A 13489-nucleotide genomic window follows, 5' to 3' on the forward strand; every position below is an offset into this window, starting at 1 on the left:
ACACACCAACGTTCACACAGACACAGACACAGACACAGACACATACCCCCTGGATTACTGGGCACTTCACAAGCTTAGTACTTACAACTTGTAGAAGGTAACTTTGTAGTTACTTTAAAATACAAAACTGTCAGCTTTTGAAAGCCTTCATCATCTGCTAAACCATCTAAATATCAAAGAGACCCAATTAGCCTTCTCTGTAGAATGTAATTTCCCTTGATGGCAAAACAGTCTCTAAGAAGTACTGGATCAAAGATTCGTGTTTATCACTACCTATGATCGTTTTTAAGCACATTAACAGATTCAGAAATGTATGTCTCAAAAACATTTATTCCTATTGAAATAGTATACGTGTTCAATTGTCTATACAGTGACTAGGTCCCATGATGGTGTTTAAGAGCTATTTTGTGTATAGCAATATTTACCTTCAAGTGCAGAAAAGGAGGGTGTGTATTACTCAGTTGTAGAGCACCTGCTTAGCATGCACAATGTCCTGGCTTCAGTCCCCAGTACCTCCAAAAAAAATAAATAAAAATAAGTGCATATTTAAAAATAAGAATAAAGTTATAAAAAATGCAGACTAAAAACCACTGCAATCTAGGTGCTACAATTATACTAAAAAAACAAGTGTTTCTATCAAATATTAACTATATGCCAATCACAGAGACAACCAAAAGTCACACCTGAAGCATCACGTGTGATTCTCAGCAACCCTACTAAGTAGACACGGATGAGAAACCCGGCTCTGCGGATGAGGAGACGGAGCTCGGAGGAGCCGGGGACGCTGACTGTCCTGCTCCCCGTGACACCGCGTCAGCCCAGGGCAAGCGCTGACAGAGCTGCACTGAGGGGACACCCAGCTGCATGGAACCTTGGGGCACTGGGGAGTCCCAGAAAACACTAAAAACTTTTCAGTGAAAAACCAGCTAAAATATATTACACTGTGCTGCATCCTTTAAACAGGGAAAGTGACTGAGACCTTTTTGATGCCTCCGTGTCCTTTCTGCCATTATCAGTTACTTGCCCTCACAGTGCGACCAGTGATGATCTGGACCCCATATGAAGTGCACTCAGATGGAAGAGCTTTTAAAGCTGGTTTATGAAGTTTGTAAGACTGTCTATGACTCACAAAGGCGGTCATTCATCACTTCTCACCGGTGTGGACGTACCACCTGAAATCACTCCTTTCTGCTTTTTAAAATCCCTTCATCTACTCCAGACTTTTCAACAGCAAAGAAGTAGCTCAACCACAGACAGTGGACAGCTTTTCACCAAATGGACTCGAACAGCCCATCTGACAACCTGGAAGCCCTTGTCTTCTATTAAACCCACTTCCAGGTACTTCATCATTTTCTGATTGGTGGACTCGGCCTCTGACTGGCCTACTCAGAGAGCTCCCAACCTCACATCCAGGGGTGGGAGAGGACCATGCTGTTGGGGGAAATCAGTGAGGAAGCTGGACATCCTCCAGCCACGTCTGCACGGGTAGAAGTGCCTCAACGTGCTCAGAAATTATACCGTCATCATCCCTGGGCTCCCATGGACTGGTTTCACATTAACCAAGCTCATGAGACACTGATGCAAGGAAACCAGAAACTTAAATTTTTAATGTAACAGAAGACGTGAATCTATGAACCAGACTGAAATATCAGAGTTCAACCATGAGTACATTTTCTCCTCCACGGCCCAATCACGGGCAGGCAGTCACATGGCAAGCATGGACAGAAATGGAGCAGGAAGGGTTTCTAGACTAATTCAATGGACTATATTTCTATTATACGAACAGATCTACTGCCCAGAAGTCAATTAACGCCAATCACGGTGCACTCTCCGTGGACAGCGGCCAAGAAATGACTATGAGCTCCTGTGTAACACTCCTTTCCCTGTCCTTTCTAGGCTAACTGATGCACAGAGGTATAAAGATTCAGGGATGTCGATAATGCTAAACACCCAAAGCCCATCTCTGGGAACCTCAAAACCAGACAGCCAGGGTTTAAATACCAGCTCTGCCAATTACTAGTTCTGTGATTTTGCCAACTTAATTACCCTCTGTGTGCCTCAATTTCCACACTGTAAAACTGGGATAACAATCAAACCTTCCTTACTCGCTTGTTGAGAAGATTGAAGGATTCATTTCTGTAAAATGCTCAGAAAAGAATGTAGCACATTTTGGGTGTTCAACAAATGTCAACTTAATATCAAATTGTTTTACAAGTGTCCCCTCTAATCATCTTATCTGTTTCCTGGCTAGCCTAAGTCCCAAATGAAATCCTTATTTCTCCTTTTACACACTCTTGGGGAGCACCCTTATGTTCCATCCAACCACCTGTTTAAACTGAGGGAGTGGATGTCTCCTAACCACTCCTCTGGGCCATGGAGGGTGCTTCTCCCTTCACACCCCTGGCCCCTGGCCCACAGCTAGCACTCATTACACTAACAGAGTGAGGTGTGAGTCCGGGGAGACAAGCAGGGCATGTGAAACCCTTCCTTTCACTCCAGTGTTGGTCACCATTGGGAAGCACGCGGGATGCTCAGCTCCATGTCAGGAAAGCCCTGTGCATGAAAGGGCAGGTCTTCTCAAGGGAAGGCTCGCTGTGGCCCAGAGCTACATGGGACAGGGTGAGTCTGTATTTCTGGGACACAGTATCATGACACGCATTTTCCCACAGCCTTGAAGTTCATGGAGAACGTGGCTTCATCAGTAACAAAGAAGACATTTATTGCCTGTCTACTCTTTTGTGTCATCTCTCAGTAGGCTGCTGGAGACAACATAAGTATAAGTATTGGATCTCCTTAAACCCCAAAATATATGAAGTAACAAATAATTCTGTGGCTTAACGTTGGTTTAGGGCGACTGTGTAACAGTTCTGACTCTGCTGATGCTAAATTATGGGTATAGGAACTATGGAACCTCCTCAAATATCTTTCATCATAAAACCATCTCTTCTTATTTTCCTGTTTCTTAGTAATTGCCAAAGACTCTCAAATGATGGCTTCACACAAAACAGCAGCTAAAGTTTAAGAGCCCTCTTGACATACACACTGTGGTAAACACTGCACATAATTTCTAATTCTCACAATTCTACAAATCAGATACAAATGTCCCCATCTCACAGACGAGGGAAAAACTCAAAACGAACTGACTCAGGCTCAAGTGGCTCAGTGGCAGCGCGTGCAGGCAAACCATATCAAAAACTACACCCCTTCGTATATGTACCAAATCTCCTACCACCAATTAACACACAGCGGCGGGGTCAAAACTCAGGGAACTCAATACACTTTTCACCTTTAAGGTCCTCCAGATGCCGCTTCTAGCTGTTTTATAAAATCCCGGCTCACTGGTTTCTAACACTAGAAGAAAAGCCCGATTTTGCTATTGTTTGCACAGCAAGTCTGAAATGTTCACAGTGAGATGACAGAATAAATCTAAGATATAAGCAGAATAACTTTTCCAGTTAGACAGACATAATGGACATTGGGCTATTCTGAAGCATTAAGTAAAGTAATCAAAATAAAATAACGTTGTTTAAGCCTCCTTTTACAAACAGGAAAGTTAAGACTGTAAGTAGGTGCAACAGTGCCACCTATGGGTAAAATGACCTTCCAGGTTACCAGGAAAGATGCAACACAAAAATTGCCTGTAGGATCAGTAACGAGAATCAGATAAATAAAACTTATATAGCACATGCTGCACTTTGATTCGGGGGAAAGGAGGGATATTCAGTATTTAATCTGATATTGCTAATACTCCTGAATATAAACAGAAGATATAGGCTCATGGAAACTCATCTTAGAAGAGGAAAGAATCCAGTTCAGCCACTTCATTTTACAGGAGGGGAAACTGAGACATGGGATCTGTCCTCCTGGCAATCAGCAGCAAAGTTCTCCTATGCCTCATGTCTTGCACTGTAGCAAAAACCAACAGATCTGTACTAGGCCTATATTCATAAAATTCACGTTTGTATTTTTCCAACAGTAGGTTATCTAAGTATCTTGCAAAATACTAAAAGAGCCAGGATATCATACAATTTTGTTGCCATACAAAAACATTTATTTACATAATAAAACAGCATGAGCTTTATTCTCTCTATTAAAAAAGTGACATGTCAAATCAATGTTTTGATATTTTAAACCTGTTAAGAATGTAGAAAAAAATCAAAATTTTCTTTAATCACAAAATAGAGGAGCTTATTCCCTGAAAATGATCAATATGGATTTTACTAAACTTAACGGATCTGGTCAGAATCCCACGAATTTAAATGTCTGAGTGGATGGTTACACGGCAACATAAATTCTGATTTGTAACAATACATATTCTGTGTAAATAATCTTCAAGGTCATCTGATTAAGGCAATTTAACTAGTCCCTGTCTCACTAGAATGATACAGATTTCATTAAAACTTCATACTACACCAAAAAAAAAAAATGAATCCTTGTTACTTTAAACCATATTCAAATATATCATACAAATACATATTGAATATGTATCAGAAATAAGCGACACTCTTTAGTATTCAGAGTTGATCCTTCTAAAATATCTGTCATTGTGACAGCACACTTTTATTAAGCACCTCTTGGGTTCTTTGTATACAAGGCATCTACCTCTCACAGTCAGACAAATTAAACGATATTACTCAAATTTCACAAATGAGGAAATGTACATAAGCCATGAAAATAAAGTACATATTCATCAACAGGAAAGAAAAGAGTAAAGACTTTTCTTACAATATTCACTGACAATCTTTTCTTCCATATTAAAACTACATAAAACCAATTCAGTCTTTGTAAGTGTTTCTGTCAAAAAGGGCCACAAGAGAAAAACAAGCAACATCATTAGCAGTGGTTGGACTTTAAGAGCTCACTTCTCTTTTGCACTATAATTATTTTTAATGTTTTGTTTTTAGTGCTTACAGAGCACTAAAATAAAAAAAATAACTTTTTATGTAATTACCTGAGAATTAAAAATTTGTGAAAATGAACAATTTTAATTTCTGCCACTCTGTCTCAACTTCTCAATGGTGTCTCTCCTTTCAAGGCCTCATCAGTCTGAGGTCACTAAACTCGGCCGTTTATGGAGTCACAGGTGTTCGGGTAACCACTTAACGGGAGGCTGATAAGAGGAGCAATTAAGAATGCATTCTGTGCAGCCTGGGTTCCAGCACCGAGCTAGCCACAGCCTGCTGCGTGTAATTGGGACAAGCTGCTCCATCTCTCAATCCCTCAGCTGCAAAAAAGGAGACACTGATACCTACAATCAAACACCTGCTATGAATTAAAACATGAGGAAAACATTTTAGCCTTAGGTAGGTGTCCACTCACAGTGAGTTTGGTCATTATGATGATGAGGATGGCTGTTAACAAATTAAGCTAGACCAAACAGGAGAAATCCCCTTAAAGGAGAAACATTTTAAGTCAATGAGCATTTCTTTTTGGATGAATTGCAGAATATTCTAATGATTTTTTAATAAACCAAATTTTGTCCATTAATTATAGATTTACAGGTTCATGGACAAGTCTCCAGAAAAAGAATTAGAGGCCTCTTACCTCTGTAAACTAAGAAAGTAAATTTTAACAAAAATCACGGAGGAGATTATACCTCATTTGGGAGAGTAAGTGCTTAACATGCATGAGGCACTCAGTTCAGTCCCCATTAACTCCATTTAAAAACATGGTTTTTTAGGAAATGGAAAATTAAAGCAAAAAGATGGAGGAATACAGAATTTTTTAGAGACTCATCTCAGATTTAAGATGGGGAAGAAACCATCCATTTCTCAGAAGAAATCTTGAGGACTATGTAAACTGGATCTGAGATGTCTAGTCCTTTAACATTATTCAAGAATTCATATTACCAAGTCTTAAAATTACCTGATAACGCACAGTGGTGATACTGATCATAACAGCTTCCATCACGGATCGAGCTCCGGCTAGGACTGCTCTGTTCTGACATCTCTGCCCCTCAGGCCTCACCAGGCTGAGAGCACTAAATTCGGTCATTCAAGAGCATCTTTTGTAAGTCCTCCATTTGTGCTTCTGACTCTCCCCTCACCAGCTCCTCTGAGGGAAGCACTGTTATCATCTTTCCCACTCACAGATAAGGCCACTGAGGCACAGAGACTAAACTCATTCCAGGTCACATTGGCATTAAAGGAATTCTGTATTTCTGCTGTTTGCTTTTGACAAAGGAATCTGAGATATCAATTCAAGGCAGACTGTTAAATAATCAAGTCTGTCAGGTCTTCACCTCAAAGAGCAGATAGTATAAATTCCTGATGTAGGATGAGGCTGCCGCCACAAACTGACTCAGCTTGAAATTAATGTCCAAGATGAAGCAGCGGATACACGTAAATATTCACGATTGTCAAGTCTGCTCACGGGTCTGGGCCCTTCACTGCCTGAACGGGGGTGAAATCCCCACCCGTGTCTGGGAGAGATGCATGGTGCTTCCCAGGCTCAAACAGGCTTCACGGGCTATTTCCTCCCACAGACTGGCCTCAACGATTAAAAGCTCTCAAGGTTTTTACACCATGCAAAACAAAAAGACATTTCTGCAGATGGAGCACTTTCTTAGGCTTAAATCTTTTTTTGCCTACACTCACCCAGGGGGAAAAAAGAAACATGACTCTGCAAAGTCTCTGACCCTCACCACTCACAGGAGTAGAACAGCCACAGCAGAAGATGGCTCTTCACATTGCAGGATGAGAACAAAATAAAGATGTCCCAACAACAGGCACTCCCAGACACAGCGCTCAGCAGTCTTCTGCAAACTCACGGTTGTGTAGCACCCATCACCTTCTATTTCCAGAACACTTCATCACCCCTAAAGAATCCGCCTATCACTAACAGTCACTCCCTAATCCCCCTCCAACCAGCCCCTTCCAGCCATCACCTGCTCTCTGCCTCTGCATGTGCCTTTTCTGGGCATTTCAGATCACTGAAATCAACAATATTTGACCGTTTGTGTCTGCTTCCTTTCAATTAACAAGCTGTTATCAAGGCTTGTATATTTTGAAGTGGTATCAGCATCTCTTTCTTTTTTTTTTTTGAAAACGTTAAAGATTATTAGAAGGTGGTAAGCACTATCAAAAAGAGTAGAGTGGAGCATAAGTGATTGGGTTTCAAAGGGAAAAGTGTGGGTTGAACAGTCAGGGTGGACTTCCAAAAACAGGTGGCCTTTTTCATTTTCCTCTTTTTTTTTTCTTTTTTATTCACTCTTACGTGTGAATAATCTTCCACTACATGGAGATACTACATTCTGTTCATCCATTCAGCAGCTATTTATGGACGAGTTCCAGAAAACTGAGTGTAAGAGTTGACTAGCATGGATGGCATTTAAGCAAAGGGCAAAATGTGCTTTCAAAAAAAAGCCAACAAACAGAGGCACAAGGAAATTCAGTGCGTTTCTGAGCAAAGTGCTTGCTTGCTTCGGCAGGACTACCGTGCAGGACTGTGGCGGATATTGGCAGGAGTCACGGTGTGGGAGAAACATGAGAAGACTCCCCACTGCAAGTAGCTCAGACAATTCTCCTCCCTCATCCTGTATTGTTAGAGCAATGTTTCTAGGTTACTCTTATTTCAAGTAATAGCACTTTAACTGCACATCTGATCATCTCCATCAGACCACCTTTCCTCCAAGCAACAGAAAAGCATTCAATGACCTGAGCAGCTCCAGGACATAATGGTGATGGATTAGGGAGTCCTGCAGCATTCCAGCCTGCAGGCACAAACCCCACATGTGCCCTGGTGATGTCCAGAAAATAAAATGCATGGAAATATCTCACTGTTTTTACACGACATCTGCCCTCAATTTGCCCCAAAATCATGCTCGCAAAGCACTAATCAACCCTCTCAATACAAAAATAAAAAAGCTAAGAAGGCAAATTTAGGCTCTTTCATTGAAAACCAGCAACCATCACTGCCAGTATCTGAGCTGGAATGCTCCTGACTTTGAAAACCACTGCGCAGTTACTTTTCAAGCGTAAAACTCATATATGTATTCCATGTAGATGATATTGCAGTAGGATTTTTCTTTTCAAAATTTCCACTTGCAACATTAGCACAAGAAAGTTTATGTATAGGCTTTAAAAAACTCAATTATCCTCCACTTTCTTAATTTTGAACTAATTATTATTTTATAAATGTGGCTATGCTGCGTATTATAAACCGTTTGATTTCTGAAAACAAGACCTTTATGACCTCACTATTTCAGAGAAAACTTTAACGATTCTTTGAGAGGTGGGGCCTGGGGCGCCCACTATCAGCTCTTTAAATACTGACAAGGATGTGCTATGAAGTAATGCAAAGGCTCTAACTCCACATTAGCTCAGAAAGCAAAGAAACTACACCAAAGACTTCCTTAAATATTTTATATATTTCTATTCTTTTGAATATTAAAGTTCTTAAATGATATGATTTTTTTGAAAAAGACAACAGCTGTATTAAATTTCCTCTCACCAAGAAAGCAATCTTTATGAAGTAAAAACCCCCTATGGAAATCGAAATGACAGGACGTTTCTAGCTAAGTGAACATCCAGATCTGAACACAAACCTAAATCCGATCAGATCTCACTCGAAGGAGCTCTACAAAGTCCTGGGCAACCCTGGAAATTAGCTCTTTTGTTCCAAATGTTGGCTGAGCTAAGATCATCACACTAGGCAGGGAAGGAGAGAAGAGGAAAATCCACCTGGCGGCCTCCATCAGTTTTCTTCCAGCCACAAAATGCCTCTAGGTCGGCCCGCTAACAAGTCCCCCAATAAGGAAAGCCGGCATCCACACTGCCCCTGCCATCCCCAAGTAGCCCCGATGCCCATATCCCAGCCTGTGAATGGTCTTCTAATGATCCCCCAGTTGGTGGCACCCACCCCCTCTTCCCCGCTATACAAACACAGAGAGCCACGGCAGCCTTCCCAAATCACAAATTTGATTACATCAACCCCCACTTCAAACCCTTTAGAGGCTCCCTGTTAGAGTTCTAGCCCCACCCCAGACCCTGCTCGCCCATCCTCACCTAAGTACACAGGTCCCCAGTGACCACAGGGGCCCCTGACCTGCTCCTACTTCCCACTTGCTCCAGTCTCATTTTGACTGTTTCCCAAGGAAGCCTTCCCTCCCTCCAACCTCCACAATTTGTTCCTCTCTTCCTAGAACATTCTAGGCTAAGTCAACTTCTGACAATGCTAAGCTCTCAAGAATCAAATACATTTTGCTTACTAAAGTGGCTACACGCTCTCTCCCCTAGACTCACAGAAGTGCACGTGTAATGTATAAATGAATGACCGGTTGGGTCTCAAAGGGACAGACATACCTGCTCTCGCCCGTCCCGATCCTTCGGTCTGTAGAATATCAGAAGCAAAACCAGAAGTACCTTTCCTGAGGGTCACTTCTGTTGACACCCTTCACTGCCTACTGTGTCAGTTCTAGTAAAACTCAACTTCTTCCAAAGCCCTACATCCCGGACTCTCTCCAGTGTCCTCCCCAGCAGGGGCTCCCTCCACCCTGGACTGCACAGGGCACTCTCCCCGGGTGCCCACGCCAAAAGCCTCCAGGCCTCTGCCCGGGCTGCACCTGCGATCTGAGACACATTCTTGACTCCTTCTCCTGGCTGACTCTTACTCTGTCCTCACAACTGAATGTAGAGCCCATTTCTTCCAGGAATTCCTCTCCGATAATGTCCTTTAGGTCTTGTCTGGTCTCTATCTATAGCAGCAGTACATGGTGACCAACTGGGTGTTTGCCCGCTCCTTTGAGACCACGAACACTTGGGAACCACGTGGGAAGGAGTGAGAGATTACAAGACGGTTGAGGGAAGCAAAAAGCAGAAATCACAGTCCAAGTCCCAAATTCAAGGATACTTTCTCAGAAAAAAGTATAAACTATTTCACACGTGTGCAATTTGGCTACTATTTTTGTGGCTTGGGGACAGCAAGAACTTGGTGTTCTAGTCCAAAACCTAGGTTACATGCAAAGAAATGTATATATTCATATCCAAAGGAAACAAGAGCTGCTCAACAACAGTTTGCAGTTAGAACTGAAAGGAACTTTGATAAAGGCAATCTCTCTCTCTCTGTCTTCTTTCTTTTCTGGCATCATATAATTTTAGAAGTATTTGCGTGACTAACAGACGTCTACAGCCCGTGATTCTGCACTGAAGTGTTTGGGGCTGAGGAAGCCCAGATTACATTCACTCTGTAAATGCAATCACACCAACACACTGATAGGTGCCGTGTGGTGAAACTGATGTTCCAAAGCAGGCAACCTTATTCGGTAAGAGAACTCTGAATAGAAAGGAAGAAATGCAATGTCCTATACTGAATTTCATTTGCTATATGGGCCATTAACTGATAGTATATCTTGACTAATGAAACCCAAAAATAAATTGTCAATGTCGGTTTTCTTCATCTGACCATTTTATGCTAACTTCGGATATTAAATCCTCACTCCATACGGAAGCTCAGGCCTATGCTGCAGCACAGTTACACCCCGTGGAAGAAAGCCGACCAAGGGAGAATTGGAGAGTTTCCCTTTAGAAGCTGCGAAGTGTGGTTTTACACCTGTATATCATTTGCAACCACATCATCGACAATGGAGTTAGACGTTACCTCTGTGGGGCGAAAAGCACTGCATGCTTCAGAACCATCAAAGAACGCCGAGCTTTGTGAAACAGTCCTGAGGCACTTAAATCATACTTTTTCTGAAAGGCTCCAAATCTGACCCACTTCACCATTCCAGGTATAACAGGGAAGTACTGGAAACAGTAGAGAGAACATGCCCTTGAAGTCTGACAAGGCTCTGCTTGAATCCTGCTACAGCATTTATCAACCGCTAAACAAACCAATTCCTTAACCCCTCTGAGAAGGCTTCCCAATCCCCAAAAGGGGGCTGTCAGCGCCCACCTGGGAGTCATGGATGTGAATGAAACACGCAAGTAGGGCGGCCGACTGCTACCTGACACGGGGCCTGGCTAGTTTCGCTCCGCTGCCCTTCTGCCCCTTTAAACTTGCACTGATCCCCCTGGTAAGGATCAAGTCCCCGGAACAGACTGCCCGTATCTTCTGTGTATCCCTGGATACATGACTTACACTTAGGAGGCCAGAAAAACAACTGCCTCCTCCCAAGTCACTAACAATATTCTTAAGAGTCTGGGTATTTTTAACTCTATTTTTCAGGGAGACTATTCCAGAACTTTCCAAGCACCATTCTCCAGGTTGGCTCCCCTCCCAGTGCCCATCCTTCTTACCTCAGATCCTCTGTCTGACTGCCTCCTGTTCATGGGAAAGCGAGTCCGGTAGTGTGGGGACTCCCTAGGCCTCCCTCCCTCCCTCACAGGTGACTGTGAATACCTTCTCCCCACTCCAACTCCAGCTTCTGAGGATTCTAACCTTCCGTATCCTGCAGCCTCTGCACCTTCCTAAGACGCACACGTGGCCAAGACTCTCCCTTTGGATTTCTTTCTGGCTGGCCCTGCTGACCCCCAGGCCCCTTAAGGATAAATGGGATTGCTCTGAAAATGATAAACGCCGCTGGCTGACACACCAAAGCTGCGTGGTCTGGGCTTACCTCCAACCGAGGCACAGCCCTCCCCTCCCTCAGCCTCAGTCTGCAGCTCTCGAGATGATCTAATTCACATGCAAGGCTGTGAACACCAGCTAAGAATGACGACTCCCAACGTGTATCTCTAGTCCAGCTCCTTCAACTGAGCCCCAGTCTCATAGAGCCGAGTGCCTCTTTGAAGTCCTAACTTGGATGAAAAATGGCATCTTAAAAATGCCTCATGTCCACCATTTACTCTGGAATTCGATTCCTGGCAGGTACCTCCCAGACTCCCCATTTTAGTAACAGGCTCAGCACCCACCTAGTTGTCTCAGCTCACATTCAATTTCCACTGTTCCCTCCCCCCGGCCCTGCCCTGGAATCAGTCCTTTTATTTTCGCCAATAAGCTGATCTCAAGTGTGGTTTTGCAGGGACCATGGCCGGAAACACACAAGCTCACAGCATGGTTCACTAACAGTCCGCCGTAGGGTGCTCCCTGGAGGGGGAGGCATCTCCTGCCGCTGGTCACCTCAGAAGGCACTGGATTCTCACACAGGAGGCCCAGGAGAAGGGACTCAAGATTTTCCCGTGGTCTGAGCTTTGAAGGGCCCGAGGTCTGGGGGAGCTCCTAATTAGCAGACACACTTGCCAGTGAGCAGATGAGGATGGGGGAACCCACGCAAGGCTGTTATCACTCCAACTCCTGGGCTCTCGGGAGCCACGGGAAAGACCTGTGTCCAGTGTACAGCCCAGCCATCACAGATCCCAGCCTGCATTTACCAACCCGGACAGCCTAGACTCCATCTACTTGCGACACTTACTTCTGTTCTGTTCCCCACCCAGAATGTGATGGACTCATTCAGATATTCTGGCCTGTCTCAAGCGAGACAGATTCAGTGAAAAATGAAGTGTCCACATTTGGACCAGAGCATGAAAGGAGAAACAAGGCCTCATGGTCAGCATGATGGTGGTGGCCACACCCTTCCACCGGGTGAGATGAACCATGGTGAGGGTGAGAATCCAGGGTCCTAGGTCGGCCAAATCATCTTCCTTCACGGTTGTCTGGGGTGTTGGAGACTGACTACCACAAACTAACGACACGGCTGTCAGTGGTGGATGTCAGCTGCAACAGAAACGGATTCAACTCTTTACTGCCAACATGGGTTAAAAGTAAAGGCCGGGGCAGGGAGGTCTGCACGGCTGCTGAGGCAAACCACAGACCCAGCTCTGAATGCCCACTGGCTGGAGCAGAGAGGAAGCTACGGCCCTTTTAGCAGTCCCTGTGTCCAACAGATCCAGGTGAGCCAGCTACTTAGGAGAAGGTCATGTTGTCCTGATACCCAGAAAAACCAGCCTCGTAAAGGGAACAAATAGTGTCATGGATTTTAGACCCAATTCTGCCCCTTTATGAAGGCAAAGTAAAGTAAATGGCACGGGGAAGTTGAATGCAAAAAAAAAAAAATTAAAGAACCAAACGGTGACCGCTTCCTCCAACAGCGTCCCCTGCAGCTGTCACCCCCGAGCCAGCCACTTCCTCACCAGTGACCGCTGGCCAGGAAGCGCTGTCACGCACGTCACACAGCGACAGCCAGGAACCGCGTGCCGAGCACGTTTGTGTAAAAGCAGGAATCGAGCAAAATGCTGCAGAGTTTGAGCTTACAAGTTTAAATACTCCATGAAAAGAATCCCTGAGCAGCCGACTAAATCAATTCGCATCTTACTTCTTCAAAACAATCAAACAAATTTAATAAGGACGCATTTGTCACCAAATAAAAGGAGGACCAAACAGGTCCCTCAAAGCAAGGATTTTAACAGGTATCTAACACCAGTGGGTAATGTGCTAACAAAGCAAATATTCCAAAACATTAGAAAATACAAAATGACTAGGATAATACATGGATCAAGACAGATATTAAGATTTTGCTTTTTAAAGCGATGGAGACAGTATGGAGGGCAATCTG

General features: G+C 43.8%; 1 protein-coding gene and 1 long non-coding RNA gene across 2 annotated transcripts in view; one reads left to right on the forward strand and one right to left on the reverse strand.

Moving 5' to 3' along the window:
* Positions 1–13489, forward strand: part of LOC140693421 (uncharacterized) — an 823905-nt gene that overhangs the window by 590131 nt on the left and 220285 nt on the right. The window lies entirely within an intron of this gene.
* The window catches only part of LOC140693407 (trafficking protein particle complex subunit 9-like), a 117044-nt gene that overhangs the window by 41690 nt on the left and 61865 nt on the right, over positions 1–13489 (reverse strand). The window contains exon 7 of the mRNA XM_072957286.1: positions 426–513. The gene's annotated coding sequence lies outside the window, so the exon portion shown is untranslated. The remainder of the gene's footprint in view (positions 1–425; positions 514–13489) is intronic.

Source organism: Vicugna pacos, unplaced genomic scaffold (genome assembly GCF_048564905.1).
Source record: "Vicugna pacos unplaced genomic scaffold, VicPac4 scaffold_19, whole genome shotgun sequence".
Lineage (NCBI taxonomy): Eukaryota > Metazoa > Chordata > Mammalia > Artiodactyla > Camelidae > Vicugna > Vicugna pacos.